The 15,603-nt window shown below is 40.4% G+C and overlaps 1 protein-coding gene across 30 annotated transcripts in view; it reads left to right on the top strand.

Annotated features, from left to right (window-relative positions):
- ZBTB20 (zinc finger and BTB domain containing 20) overlaps positions 1-15,603 on the top strand; it is a 457,627-nt gene that overhangs the window by 286,172 nt on the left and 155,852 nt on the right. For 29 of the 30 annotated variants that reach the window (XR_014688574.1, XR_014688575.1, XM_084506513.1 and 26 more), the window contains one exon: positions 2,560-2,662. The exons of the other annotated variant lie outside the window; for it this stretch is intronic. The gene's annotated coding sequence lies outside the window, so the exon portion shown is untranslated. The remainder of the gene's footprint in view (positions 1-2,559; positions 2,663-15,603) is intronic. 30 annotated transcript variants of the gene reach the window in all.

Raw genomic sequence — 15,603 nt, 5'->3', positions numbered from 1 at the left:
TTAGCTCAAGATGCGTGATTATTTTGTTTGTGTGAACAGCAAGACAAGCAGAGTCTCCTCTGAGTGTTTCTTTCAAGCAAACCAGCATGACTGAAAACTGGGAGCTTGCCAGAAAACGTTACGTGAAATAGTAGTGGCAGGTTCATCTTAGTGTGGGCGGAGAGAGAGCTGTACCCTCTCTTTTACTACTTCAAACATGCAGTGTCCATATGCCGTAGACGAGCTGGTTTAGGGATGGAGTATGAAGGCTACTACTCGATCTCCTTCACGCAAACGCTGTGTGTGTGCTGTAGATAGATAGTCTGGTGGAGATGAGTATCAGCTGTTGATGCAGTCCAAACACACCGCATCAATATTCAGTGTGCTATAGACAGCCCCGTTTTTCTCCTTTATATTTACTGTTAGTACACAGAGCCAAATACTACCAAAAAAAAAAAAAAAAAAAAAAAAAAAAGGAGGAGGGGGTGTCACATGATTAAATTAATTCCATTAATTATTTAGAAACAATCAAAGGAAATACAAGACATCTGGCTTTAAGCCCAAACAACTCATGGCACTGCTGTTGCCTTGTAACCTCATCAGCTCTTAGTCCAGTCATCTCTCTTCTTCTTTCATTAAGGACACAGGAGATGGCCCCCCTTCTTTCCTGCCTTATTTCTGGCAGCTTGGAACACAGATCACAAGACTGGACTATACAGTTGTCTGACTCTGTGTGTAGAAAATCTGATTAGTTCTACGATGAAACGGCACCCCCCCACACACATCCCTATGGTATACAATAGTGTTTGATTACCAGGGTGTTGCAGCCATAGGTCGCGTTTTTCCCTTCAGCGCAGCATCGGGAACTAGCTGCTGTAGGAGGGAAAATATTGTTGTTACTGCAAGGGCTCAAAGTCATGAAACGTGCGTGTTACGTCGGGCAGCATACAACATACATCCTAAGATTGTGTAAGAGGACCGTGGCAGCACTAGAAATAGAGCCTGGGACTTGGGTTACCCAGTCCACTGGCCTTGGCATTTTCCTTTCCCTGGCTGAGGCCAGTGGTCCGAGCCTTTGTAGCTGTGGCCAGGCATTTTCCATTGGAATGATTTTTCAGTGGAAATTCTTTTTCTTGAAATATAAATTTTCCTTGGGAATAACTGTTTTACCCAAGAAAAAAATCAAAACAAGTATTTCCCAACTGCTGGTTCTGGAAGGCTCTTTACTCTCTCTCTCTCTCTTTTTTTTTTTTTCTTTCTCTATTTTCTAGCTAGTTAACAGAAAAATTCCATTTCAGTTATCTCAGAGGCAAATTTTTGTGGGAGCACCTTATCATAGGAAAAAAAGACCCACATTTCTGTTTTCTCATTCCAGCTCAAGAGCAGGAAGCTTTTGCCCCCCAGCCCCAGTGATTACATCTTCATGATAAGACAGGGCCATTTTCTGTTCGTCTCTGATCCTCCGTTTTGTTAGGATAAATAATTTAATCATGCAGTTCTCATGTTCTGTAGCTAAATTAGTATATACAACTTCCTAAAACAGTTTTACAGTTATTGGGGCAAAACAAAGGTTCTTACTGGTCATGAGGATTCCACTTTTCTGTGCGCTGGTGAATGTGGACCCATTTTGATTAGTAGCAGCTGTGTTGAAGCCATTCTCATTATGTCTACTGGTAGTGGAGAGGCAGTGACTTTCATTTTCTTGCTTTAATCGGAGAAGCGTAGTTTCACTGGCTGTTGTTCCCTTAATGGTTGCTGAGAGTTGCATTGAAGAACACTTGTTTCATGAAAAGGCATTGAAACTTCTATCACAGTAAGGATATCTAGGCCGTCTTTGCCTACTCTTGACTACTGTTTTGAAGATGCACATTCCCAATTATCTGTTAAAAAGTACCCCTGAAATGAAATAAGCTTCCTTGTCTCTGAAAAGCTTACTTGAGACTACTGCTCCCTGTTGCTTGTACTATTCCATAGCCTACACTTTGTCCTCAGAGAATGATGGCATCAGATGAACATATTGGCTGTGATTTTTCAAAGTATGCGGTTACCCACATTTGGTTCCTACTGCATTTGATGTGTGTTAACACTACCTTCCACAAAGGCAGTTAGACCCATGCAGAAGGCTTTAAACACAAAAACCAAACCCCACTTCTAGCACCCTGGGCTATTTGCAGGCAAGGACATATGTTGTAATTGCTTATGCTGCTTTACAGAGTGTTTGTCGGAGGTGCTTAGCCTGCTCCATGAGTAATAGCATAGTTAATTTTGACGACACGATAGGTATATTTCTTTAATGTTGTCCTTTTAAGTTTATCGTATGTTTTCAAAATATTGTATCCCTTGGAGCTGAATCTAAACAAATATCCTGTAAAATAAAAAAAAAGCTCTCAGTTTAAGCTATTCCAAGATTTCATATATTTATTTCCTCACACTGAAGGAAATTAATATTGTTGTCCTTAAAAGCAGTCATTATGTGCAGTTTGTTGTTCATGTAAAACTTACATTTTTCTTCCCTTTTTCTTCTCTCCCTTTACTTTGCCTTTTCCTAACATCTACATGGTGTGCTGATGGCAAGAGCAGCAGTGGTTGGCAGTTTTCCTCAACTTTGCAAGAGAGACAGAGAGATTTGGTTGGAATGAAACCTTGCTCTCCGAACAGTCTGCTTGAGATGCAGCATTGAAAGGTATCATCTCATTTTCTGTCTTAAAACCAAAGATGAAAACCACAAACAGGTAGAAATTTCAGTGCCAAACCACCTGTTGATTCACAGCAGAAAAGCCCTTTGGCAATACATTTTTCACTGTTTCCAGTTGGAACATTTGTGTGGCAGGTACCCACAGTATCTGTCTGTACCTGCAATTTCGGTAAAGAGGCTGATTCAATAGGGAAGGTTTGGACTGAAATTTGGGTTATTAGATGGACAAAGACTTCTCCAATTTTCAGTTTGTTTTTTGACTAGAGGAGCATATATCACTCATATAAATTGTTCCAATATTGAAGGTACTAAACCTGAAGTCACCTGCTGTGCATCATAGAGCAAAAAGAGATTCATTTAAAGTGCTGTGTGTGGAGAGTCCAGATTTGCAATTGCATCATATCCTGGTGTATGGTGAAACTGTGAAAACAAAAGTTGCGCAATACCCTGTTAGTAGCATCATTTCTTCATCTTTTGAGAGCATTAGAAATCCAAAAATCATTCAAAATTGAGCTAAAATGTTATCCTTGGACTGCTATACATATGCTCCCTGTGACACGTGCGTTACAGAAACAGCCACTGTGTGTTAATATGGCATTAAGATTTTGGACTCCACCCACAAAAATTAATAACATCCTTGAAATAAGAGTGATGTAGGATGCTGACACATTTATGTCCATATGTTCTTGGACATGTGTCCTCCAGTGCATGATAGAACTCGAATTCCCAGATATTCTTATTTTTCTTATTTCCTGTAAAGCCATGCTGAGGAACTAGGAGAATGTAAATGATGGCAGGCTGGCAGGCTTTGGCCCAAGGAGAGCTGTACAGCGGAACCATATTTTACATTTTTACATGCTCTTATCTGTTTTATTCTGCTAGTAGAACTAGTTGACTTCCATGGATTTGCATAAGTATAATTTAGAACAGACTTGGGCCATGCTATTTATATTTGTGCAGATTGCTTCATGTTTGTGAAACAATTATTTCCTGTGGATCTGCAGCATTGACCAGTGTTGTGCAATGCTTTCATATGTATATATGACTGGTTAAAACACAAAATGTGTTTTGAAGCAACATGACAAGGACCAGTAAAAGCTGTGCAGTAACTGAGCTACCCTTGGCTGTCCATATAATGTCCAATTAATGTGGTTACTGTGCTCTGAAGCCCTTCCAAGGCTGAATAAGACATTCTGAAGCCTGGCAAAATACACAATTTTTTTTCCCAAATTTTCTAAAGATTCCCATTACAGATGCTACAATGACATGAGGACACTGTAATCCATATCTTCGGTAGCAGTAACAATGACGGGTGTGAAGTATATCCCCAAAATCTGAAGGTGTGAATTCTAACCATCAGTGAACTGTGTGTGAGAATTCGATGTAGTAAAACCTAATTCTGTGCTGAAGGGGAACACTGTGAACTCCCAGCATAAAATAAAAGATGTTCTGTTCTCTACTGCACTATCTTGAGCCAAACTCAGCATCTAAAAGCCAAGCAGGGTTCTTTCATCACCAGTCATAAAGATGCTGTAAGTCAGATTGTCCCCTCGGGCTATATTTTGACAATGTAGTAAATCGAGCTTTAGGAACTTTCTACCAGATCGAGAACTCTTGTCACCTCAAAACACAAAGCACAGATCCATTATAAATTCATTCTTTCTGGTGAAGATTTTTTTTTGAAAAATGGTTTGACGCTTTGACTTTATAGCAGCAAACTGCATGCCTTACCCAGTATCTTATGTTCCCTGCTGCTACCACTAAAACATATAAGAGCAAGTATAAATGGGATCTCATGCCCTCACATGATCCAGATGAAATCTGCACTGTGGAGTTAGCCATTAGTGCACAGCCTGTTAATGTTGTTAATGATCAAGCACCATCAGCTCAGTTACTCCTCTGCATTTCGTAGTCTTCCTGTTGTTCCCTTATTACACCACCCTACCCGGAAAGGTTGCACAGGCAGCAGTAAAGCAGTAAGAGCAAAATCTGATCTGTGTTCAGAATGGGATTGGAAAGTATGTTGGATTTTGTATATGTGTATCAGCACCTCCAATTCAGTGAGCTGTGTTGAGAAGAGTGCAAAAAGCGAAGTCTTGTTTCTTTCACTAAATGAAGCCAGACTGATACAGGAAAAGTACAAGGACAAATTCCTTTTCACATAAACACTAGAGAAGCTAACGGACAGACAAAGCTTCGGAGTTTTGATTTTAGTATGAGTTTGGCCAGAACTGAAATTCGTCTAAAATTCTTATTGTTTTCTTCTGCCCTCCTCCCCTTGCTTTTCTGTGCTGTGAGATGAATGCATCATGCCCAGATTTTGCAATTGTAGCTTTGTGCTTAAAAGCCACACTGGCACAATGAATGCCTTTACTGAATTATATTTCAGAACTCTGGGAGTTTGTAGTTTGGAAAGGCAGAGCTGCTTGCAAAGTTTTCAGTTTCAGAAATGTTGTGCACTTGAACCTATGTGATTTCCTTTGTCTTGGAGGGCAAAGGTGATTCTCAATCTGATGACCTTGGTCTCCTGGAATGAAGGGGGGAAGAGGAAGGAAGAACTTTCCAATGATACTGTTGATAGTGCTATCTTTAAAATATATTCTTTGGAGTTTTGAGAAGTTTTTTATTTGCTTTCATTTTCTCTCTGACCTAATTAATTTTATAGGACCTCTCCATGGACACAATTTATATGACAAATGAATTGCTTTAAAATTTGCTGTCAGGGTACAAAACCCCTTGTTTATGGTAAATTTAAGATATTTCTGCATGCTTTCCCTCTATAAATAGTGATCTACCAGAGATACTTTGTCTTCTTTATTCTTCAGATAGTTTGGAGTCTATAGTGACTTATTGCTAGTATTAAAAATACTGAAAAATATTCATAAAAAGGGGAAACATTATTATAATTCATCTGTGGTTAGCAAAAAGTGTCACTAACAGGGAGGTTAAATTCTCAGCTTAGTCTAGAATACAAACTTTAACCACAAGTCCATGTGTTGTAGGAAGGAAAAGGACAGACCATCTTCATTGCTGTATTCAGGACTGTCCCATCTGCAGCATTTGTGTTAACGATGCTATTTAAACCTTTGAAGCCCATGAATCTTTTGGATACCTGCTCATGTCCTCCCTTTTTTTCCATATCTACACAATCTACTGATTTCAGTAGGATAATGCACACATTAAAATATTTACCTTTGGCTTTCAAGGCTGCACATGCTTTTCTGAAGGGTTAGAGATGTGAGGAATGTAATACTCCTGGTGAAAAGAATCAGTGTTTTACTAACAAAAGCAAGAGCTGGTTTGCTGTAATTTTGGGGTCAAAATACAATGTTTGGAATTTACTTGGATTTTTAAAAAATCTCCAGTAGCATTGCAGTTAGGTATTTATTCCTGAGGTTGGGTAGTGACACTAAGTTTCCTTTTCCATAGAAAATGAAATGCAGAAAATAGTTTAAATGGGGATAAAGCAATGCTCAGTAAATCTTTTAACAATTTTTGCCTTGGTTATATAGCATAATTCAAGGAAGGGAACTTTTCTGGTAAAAATGCACTAAGCAAGGCAAAACATTCTAGCATTAATTCATTAAAATATTCAAACCAGTGCTTAGAATTAAGGCTATCCTCCAATGCTATATGGACGTGGGATGTCTGTGCCCTGTCACAGGTTCTTTGACCAGAACGTGGCCAGGCTTCGCTGGCCAACCAGCATCCTGAGCAGGATTTGAGGAGCATCTTTTGTTAACTTTGTTAACTGCATTGAGCTGTGGAGCTGGCAAATTTGCCTAAGGGGATGATAGCAGGGAAAGGGTATTGTGCCTGGAATGTATTTTGAAACACTGGATGCACTTTTTTTTTTATTTTTTTTTCTATTTCCATCCTGCATTCCCTGCTTTTATAAAGGACTCCTAAGTAATTTCAGAATTAAATTACCTCACTAGCAGTTTTGTGGCCCTCATAAATATGATGAAGACTGACTCCCTCTGTCTCACTTTTTCTTGTGGTGCTTAACTGTCTTATGGCACGTTAAAAATCTTCCTTCGGCATCAAGACAGCATATTTCTTCAGTTAAAGATAAGGTTCAGAGGCAAATGTAAAATAGTTATTTATGTTAGATCTGCACTAACTCTGACTTCTTCCTTTTTTTGCGATGATTAGTTATTTTCCTTCCTTTAGATGGATTAGAGAGAACGTGGTGCTGTCCCACAGTCCCCAGCTTTAATTTGAAAATGGATCAAGTTCAGGTTCTGACACACTTGGCAGAGCACCATCGTTTTTCTACCCCTCCCTCAATCTGGGCCATAATTGTGGATATCCTGTGGACTGCAGCCCAGAGACTGCCAGTACTGGGAGCATACGGAACGGAAGAGATGATGGCAATAGCTGCATAGCTTGACCTGACATTTGCCTTGTTTCTCAGCCGCAGAGTGCGATGGGGGGAGCAGAGGGTCTAGTGTGAGCTGCAAGAAAGTCCTTGTGGTTTTGAGGTACAGTCACCTTACCTGACTCGGATATTGATACTAGGTGCTGTTGGCACTTGTTATAGACATACAAATAAGGGGTGTTTTAAAGGAAAAGAAAGGAAGCAAATAGATAAAGTCACACTCTAGGTAATTCCACGGCTTACAGTGAAGTTGCACTGGGGATAGATGTTAACCCCATAAAATCCCGAGGTCACAGATAGCCTTATGACAGACCCTGATAGCTTTGTGGAGACAGATTATGTCAAGCCCTCAAATTTGGAAATGTAGCAATTCCTCTGTAGTAAGATTGCAAATGAACACCCATTTGGAGATTGCCAACATTATCACAGTTTGTCAGGGTGATCTCACAGCCCACAGAGCGCCGTAAGAGATTGCTTTACAAGTTCTGAAAGATTAGAGTGTTGAAGTATGTGACACTGGAATGATGCTTTGATGCCTGGCTTTGTCAGTCAGCCAGACAAATAAATAATATCCACTTTTTATTAGTGTAAAGCATAACAGGTAATGTAAATGTATAGAGAAACATTTCCTTGCTGCAGCTACGTGGAGCACTAAAATGTAGGCTAAACAAAAATGGGATGTGTTAATGTCAAATCCTTGGAACTGGCAGTTGCATGCGTACATAGGTCAGTGGCTGCAGTACAGCACTTATTACTATTTCAGCAGGTAGTACTTTAAAGCATGAGCATTATTGCATGGCTAAATGAAACAACAAAAATAATTTGTCAGTCTTGGGTTTTGGTCATCTACTGAAACACGAAAACATATGTTCTAGTGAATGAGGAATGGAGTTCTGGCTAGCAAGGAGCTGGAGTGCAGAAGCCTTGGGTTCTGCTCTTCGCTTTGGGAGAGAGCAACGCAGCTGTGCAGTTAGGATGTGGCATGGAGGTTAAACAGCAGAAGAGTACAAAATTCAGTATTTCTTCCATTGTAGGAGCAATGGAAAAGCTTTTGGGTAACGTGGAGACTCTCAGAGTTTTGTTATGAGTTTCAGGTACTTAAAACTTTAGAGACCGAGGTGAAAATAATCTCAAAATGTATTAATTGGCCTTTTTGACTTTCTGCATCAACTGAATTTAATAGGCTACCTTTCTTCCAGATTTGTTCAACATTCAGCCCAGGTTTCCATAAACGATACATGGTCTGAAAACCACTTGTGGAGCCTCAGATAGGAACCATTTACATTGTAAAGGGTTCCAAACAAGGCAAATTTGTCAGTCCTTGTGCCAGTCCTTAGCAATAGATCTGATTTATGACAGCTCTCAGCCTTTAAACTTTGTGGAACAGGAGGTCTAAACAGCACATTTGTTGCACTTGTTCATTCTTACACCATTACATTGTAGGATCAGGATCAGCTACAAACTTCTGCATCACTAATCCACCTGCAGGTAGAAAACCATCATTCTGCAGTTGTGTCCTGCCTTGATACCAGATCATAATTTATCCTTGACCTTGAGAGTTTTTGCCCCTATTTCTTCGTCCTTATGAGCAGCAAAGTACTCACAGGTACCCAAGCATTAGTTAGTGATTGCTTACACAAACCTTGAGAAGCTTGAATGAAAGACCCTGTGTAAGGGCATAGAATTTTTATGACTGTTATTAACTGAATGCCTAAACCTAGACAATGTATTTGCACATGTAAGTAATTATGATGCACTTCAAGGCATTCTGTTTGTAATGCTTTGTAATGCTTTGCTCTCCATTTCCTACAAATCAAATTACTGAGGGATAGATTTGATTTCCACATCATTTTGAAAATATTTTCTTTTTCTTTTTTTTTTTAATTTCCTTTGTATTAATTTTTTTTTCAAAGTTCAAAACACAACCAACTGTGACTAAATGCATAAAACCAAACAAAAAACCCCTAAAGTATAACAAAATTAAAGACAGCCTAAGATGATATGCAGCAAACAATGTAAATCATACCTAACAAACATGGTTGTAATAATATACCTTATCCATGTCTGATCCACTAATAACAAATACTTATTCAGAGAACAAATAACTCATTCTTCTTCTTAGTGAGAGACAGAGAGAAAGGCAAGCCCCAAATTCAAATTATATCTTGCAGTCTAAACAAATACGAAAAACCTGCCAAATCTTCTTATAGACAGCCCAGCAATCTTGTATTTTCATTGTATCTTTTGGGAACAATAAGATTGGGAGGAGGGGAAAAAGGCCAGTTTTTACTGGGAACGTGGGGCCTGATTTTGTACCTTTTCCATGAGAAGTCTGTACTGCCTTCTGTTGAAAGGTTTCTGCTGTGGATACTGGACTCAGACCAAAACCAGAAGGCACAGGCTGGGGCTACTTTTAATGACAGGGGTTTTTTCCCTCCCTCATGAGAAGTTTCTTCAGAAGTGTAGGCTTGACAAGATTTCTTTGAGAATAAAGATTGCTACTAGAATATAATTAATACTTTCCTCTCTGCAACATGGCCAGATAGGTTTTTGCCATCTTCCCATTTCCTTTCTGGTTGCAGAAGTAATTATTATTTGTTTAACAGAAAAACAGCATCCTCCCTGTCCTATATTCAGGGTGCATCACCATCTTCTTCAGTCCCCTGCAGCACTCCACTGGGCTCTGTTTGCTTCAGTTGAGTTCTGAGCCGTGAGTTGGTACTGGTTTGGTGATGGCAGAAGGTCTTGCAAAGGGGCAAAAAGGCAGATTTTCAGGTATCATGCAAGCCGTGGTATACCTTATGCGTCATGCAGTGTCTGTTTGTCATTTGTGACCAGATCCTGACCCTAGGATCTGTGCTAGCTGTGATGCCAGCTTCGCCATTTCCCCCTGCTAGTGTGAGAGCAATTTTTGCCTCATTACCTTCTGATGAGAATTCATCTCTAATAACATTTAAAAAAAAAAAAATGCAAGAAAGATTTGCCTTGCTCTCTCTTCCATCAGGGACTTTGGGGTAGAAAACACCTGTCTTTCTCGTGTCTCTTCTGTCGACATTTTTGTGCTTTGTACTTGTCACCCCTTCCCTGTGGGCTGTGGTCACTTGTTTGGGAAGAGCTTCAGCTCTCTGCATTTCTACGCTGGGGAAGCTGCTGAGGTTGCGGGGGCTATGTGCAGGGAGGTGTAGCAGGGTACTGCTGGGTGTCTTTGGATTTTAACTCCAGGTCTTACGTAATTCCACCCCTCCCAAGCCAGCCCCTTTGCCTGCACCTCTCCTGCTGCTCCAGCATGTTCCCTTAGCTGTTGTTCTACCCAAAATGGTGGTGCTGCAGGGCTCAGCAGTGGCAGGGTCGAGGAGAGAAGGCCAGGAGATGCACTGGCCTTCCCTAGCCTTGCACCCTGTCCTTCACAACGTCTTGTGATGAATGCTTCGGAGAGAAGAGCAAGACGCTCAGCAATGATCGATGCCAGAATGACCTAAGCACTTGATTTATGTTGGAAACTTGAGGGGAGTTTCTCATATATTCTCAATATATGTATAAATGCCTAAATCATTTTGGGATCCTGCTATTCTCCTTGCCTAGGGTATTATGGTCATGAATTTTACAATTTCCAGATGATATTTCTTGCCACTATTATTACTTGAGGTTTAAAAAGCTCCATCAGTGCATGGTGCTCCGCACCTACCCAGGAGTATCGGCTGCTTCTTGCAAAGACCCACAGTCCAGTATATGCATTGATTCCACCAAAACATGATTTCCTAAAACACCTTTTCCCTTCAGGCTTTAAAAAAAGAACTTTATTAGCTAGAGTGTAAAATAAAAGAGAGAAATGGCGGTACCAGCTGCAGAAACAGAGGTGCCAGCTTCAGATACAGAGCAATCTCCTAGAGGTGGGCAAGCAGTCCTTACTCCCTTCTCATTGCCAGGGAGAAATTCTTAATGAGCTTTGTATGTGTTCTCTTTGAGATTATTATTAAATGTAAGATACCTGGCCTTTTCCCCCCTGCATGTGTATAACATCCTGGCAGGGGAAAGAACCCTTTAAGAAGGATTTGGGGAATGGAAGGATGTTTGTGGCACTTGTTGTGAGAGGCTGTGGAGGGCAAATTGACCTCTGTGGTGGATGGACTTGATGGGGAAGGAGATGAGGAGAAGAACAGGAGAAGAAAATGAAAATTCAAGTATAGGCAGGGCCTCAAAGGTCAGGCATAGATTAACATTTATCTTTATAGGTTCTGACTTTTCATTGCAAAATCATCTCCTTTCTGAAGCAAAGGCCTAGGTATTTAACCTGTAGTGTTTTTGTAAAAATGCACACCTATTTGTAAAGAGACAATGTGCCCAGAACGTGGTTTAGTGAACGCAGAACATGTCTATCAGTTACATCTCAGCTGTATTTTCTTCTCTTTCGTTTTTCTTTACAGCCATGAGACGAAAATTCTTTGTATTTAAGAATTTTTATTTCTGACAGGGAAATGGTCGCATGTATGGGAGATGTTTAAGGAGGCTGCATTCGTTTTCAGTGAGCATGTCTCCTATTGCACTATGACAAGGCAGATTGCAGGCTGCTTCTGTTCTGCAAGAGCTTAATTCTCTAAGTCCTACTGGCAGGGAGTCAGTAGTATATTCCATGGTAGAAGGAAGGATTTGCTTAGGTGTTGATGGACCGAGGTGAGGCCTTAAGATGCAAGGCTTCCTATAGCACAACCCAAATACTGTATTCTCCCCAGAGGGTGGCAATAGCAGATGTTTGTGTATGGTGACACCTAGCCCACAATATGATTGGGAAAATAATTCTCAGTGGAAATTTCACTCCGTTGTGCTGAAGGGAAGTGAAGCACCATTTATTGATACGACTGAAGAGTTTTACATTCTGTCATGTTATGGATAGAGAGGAATAGTAAAATAGCTTCCACTTAGCATGTTATCAGTGCAGCCACCAATTATAGGGAATTCACTCATGCACAGTGCTTTCTCACCAAGAAAAGTAAACTTCTGCAGTACCTAGCATAGTCATCAAACTCTTTGCATGCTCATCTAATATGTGCAACCATTCTCCGGGTTACGGTTTTGTATGAAAACGGGTATATACCACTGCTTCTCTTAATCTTGCCAGTGGACAGCTGGAATAGACATACAAAGTCTTAGGAAGGCATGCAAACAACCATGCAGATGTTTTCCCTCTCTCTCTCTCTCTCTCTGCAGTCACCATGTATCAAAAAATACACATATGATGATACATCTTATGTCAGGGGAAAAAACAGACTACACCCCATGCAGCCATCACACCTTGAAAATAGACATAAAATGGTAAGTCAATATGAATACACAGCTCCTAACAGCCTAATAGAATAGATCACACCACAGCCAGGTACATCTGTTCTCAGCACTAACCATTATCATTAGTTTAAAACACTTAAAATCACTGAGCTTCCTTAGGTCTGGGGACAGATTATACCAAGAAGAATCTGCTAAATAGATTTAGCAATGTAGCAAGCAGGGACCTTGACTACATTAAAACAATACATTTCGCATCTCAAAGGCTGTAGGCTGTTTTCAGAGGAACAGTCTGAATGAAGAATGACACTAACACCGTATAGCAATTTCTTTATCACCGTTTAAATATAGAGCTTGAAACTCTTGGACAAACAACTGTGCCAAACTGCAAAACAATTTGTTTGTGAAAAATCAGCTATCCTGTAGCACGTGTTCTCATCAGCCTTCAGCTTGAGATGCAAAGACCTGACTGTGACTGGACTTCATAGCGTGTGGCTGACACAAAGAATCAAATCTCTCTTAGGTAGGAAAAGAAATGAGGAAACAGAAGAAATAACAAATTTCTTCTTGTCTATCTTCCCAGTCTGGTGTCTGACTGCTGTGAAGTCAGATACAGGATCTTGCAGAGGCATTGAAGTCAGTCAAGTCTTGAAGGCTTCAGAGAAGGTTTCAAAAAAATAAAAAAGAAGTTTGATATACATGCATCAGTGACTACTGAAGTAGTACATTGTTGCTTGTCTAAGAGTTGCTGTAAAGGAGCTTTTGAGGAAGGTATGTTACTGATTCAGTGGGAATCAGAAGAAAACTGTTTGGCTCTTCAAAAGAGGTGGAAGTGAAGCTAGGCAAAATGATGGTGATCAAATTAAACATATGAAATACTGGGTTTGATAGTGAAAAATGTGAAAGATGTGGAAAAAATTCATGTACGTTTTGTGTTTTAGTTGACAACAGGTCCAGGAAAATAGGTAAAGGTTTAGCTTGTATTCACATAGGTCAGGATGACAAAGAAAAATGTTTGAATTTTATTAATGTCGGTAGGGGACAAATATGTGGAAGACCTTCAGTACGTGGTTCCATATATCTTCTTCCAGACTCAGAGTTCTTCAAAAATACTCCAACTCTTAAGAGAAAAATCAATCACAGATATGCGTGAAAGGACATCTCATTTCTTATCAAGCTGACTCATTTTAGAGTCTCAACAGAAGGTTGAGATCCCATGCTTCCCTAGTGTTGTCTTATCCATATCAGTTCCACTCCCAATGCCCCAAATTTAAGAGGAGTTAAGGCTGACCCTATCTTCACCAGTTTATTTTTCCACCACTAAGTAAGCTGGCTATTCTGCCTGGTGCCAGTATCAGAACCTACTTCACTGCTCTGACAGGGTAACATATCTTTGGTGTTTGCCAGCTTGAGCTGCAATTTGGTGAGCTGCTGTTCTTGTTTCTTAGAGGCTACATCATACCCTTCCTTTGCAAAGTCCTGGGAATGATTCTTGATGAGGGAGGTGCTGCAGTGGAGACTGAAGGATTTTTTTTCAGGGAGTCTTCTAACGCGGAGTTTGAAGAGTCGTGGATTTTTGAGGCAATATCAGCAGCTTTGTGGAAAAAAGATAGGCTAATAAACAAGATGCAACTAAGCTCCATCAATATCCAGTAAGATCAGCATTGTTTTTGTGCAGAACCTACCTCTGGTGCAGTACAATAGCAGCACAAGAAAGCTTCTGTAGTTCTAGTTTCATCTTCTGGCTGTCAGTTCTCTAAATTTTTTGATTAGTGTTTCTTCCACTTACGCTTTGCCAAATCTTGGAAGTCCACTGTGAAAATAAAATATAATGTCTTGTCGAGGGCACATGATCCATAGTGTAGATGTCTTTATGGAGCAGAAGCTAAGGTTCCACAAAGCATCGTGGAGTACCACTCTCTAACCTCTCCTGGAGGCTGAGTGTATCAATCTCATCCTAATGGGCACTGCTTTCACCTTTGAGGTTCATCCTTTTTCTGCTAGAGTACGATTTATTGTAGCTGGGCATGAAGACTTCAGGACTTAGAAAACTCTGCCTAGCAAAAAACACCAGATTGTATGTGCTTGGGAGCACAGATTACTGTAAAAACACTGGGTATCGATACTGCTTCCCCATGTAGGTTAAATCAAATCCTTGCCTTCAGCGTACCCACATAACCCGCACATAATGCATGGAGCCCAAAAAATTACTGTCAACAACTGTGCTTCTCTGGCACAATCAGTCTCTCTGTGCTAAAGGACAATCTGTAATTTTCTCAGGAGGCAGTCAGAGCCTGTGCAGTTAATTCCCTCAGGAACTGGTGGGTAGCGTATACCTCACCACTCTCTGCTGCTTCCCATGGGAAGAGTATATCTTCCATCATGCTTTCTTAAATATAAATGCAGGGCATCGAGCACATTAAAATACCCTACCAAAATAGGAAACCATATTGCACCCACTTGTATCTCTGGAGAAAGGCGAGAGGAAGGAATAATTCATGGTAGATATGTGAGATGGCACCCTCGAAGCAATATCCGGACGGTGCTCTGGTTGCACGGCGATGGTCAGGGAACCAGAAGCTGAACAGAATAGGTGAATACCATGGACTCTGGTAGGAGGAAAGGGCAGCTTGTGACAAGAAATAACCCACAGGGTGTGCCTGTTCATTCAGCCCCAGGAAGGGGATAGGTGGGATATAATTTTTGTAAGAAAAAAAAAAAAAAAAAAAAAAAAACAACTAGTAAAGTTGCCAAGAACAGATATTTTATAATCTGTGCTAAATCTCTGCTGGAAAACATGAACAGCAATGAAACTGAGAAGACACTAAAAGAAATTCGGGGCAAAGTGCCAGACGCCCAGACGGAAGCAGAATGTGGACCAAAAAGCTTGCGACAATTGGGTAATTATGGTTTATGAATTTCAGCTTTAATCTGTAGTTCAGTGAGTCCTGATTAAATATCTGTTAAACACAATTAAAGTTTGTTTTTGTATTTCACCGTCTTGATCAGAATAATTAGAGACTGCGTGTTTCATGTCAAAAGTAGCAAGAGGAATTTTAGTGAATGAACATCGTTTTTAAAAGCCATTTGTAGCACCAGCTGTTGGCATTATTTTATATTTTAGTGTTATCAGCATAAAGACGGGTCCTCTCAATGCTGAATGCTTTCCAGCAGGGCTAAGATTCTGGGAGAGGCATGATACAGTAGGAGCCGTGCCTGGCCATGGGGCTACGCAGAGAGCCTCAGATGAGGCTCGCAAGCCACGACGTTA

This window comes from Aythya ferina, assembly GCF_964211825.1.
Source record: "Aythya ferina genome assembly, chromosome: 1".
Lineage (NCBI taxonomy): Eukaryota > Metazoa > Chordata > Aves > Anseriformes > Anatidae > Aythya > Aythya ferina.
This window is presented reverse-complemented; position numbering and strand designations above follow the sequence as displayed.